Below are 371 nucleotides of genomic sequence, written 5' to 3'. Positions count from 1 at the left end.
AGGCCGATCTCGGGCCCCGCGCTGCCCCGAAAGCTCCATGGTGCGGGAGGGGGGCATGGCGCGCCCGCCCTACAGCTCAGCTCAGGACATCCAGATGGACGTCTTCGACAACGCAGCCCTCCAGGTGACACCACCGGGGGGTGTTGGGGGGGTGGAGAGGGGGTCAGAAAAAGCCCTGGGGGGAGGGAGCTGCGTGGAACCCCCCCTCCATCCCCTCCCCACGTCCTACCAGTAAAGGTTCCACCTCCTGTAGCTCGGTTCCCCCCCACCCCGTAGCCACACTGCTCCCCCAAATCAAAGCAGACAGCGGGAAGTGGGGGTGCAGCCCCCAAGTTTGGGGACGGGGGGGCAGCGCGCCCCTTTACTGCATC

The sequence above is a fragment of the Meleagris gallopavo genome, chromosome 29, assembly GCF_000146605.3.
Source record: "Meleagris gallopavo isolate NT-WF06-2002-E0010 breed Aviagen turkey brand Nicholas breeding stock chromosome 29, Turkey_5.1, whole genome shotgun sequence".
Lineage (NCBI taxonomy): Eukaryota > Metazoa > Chordata > Aves > Galliformes > Phasianidae > Meleagris > Meleagris gallopavo.
This window is presented reverse-complemented; position numbering follows the sequence as displayed.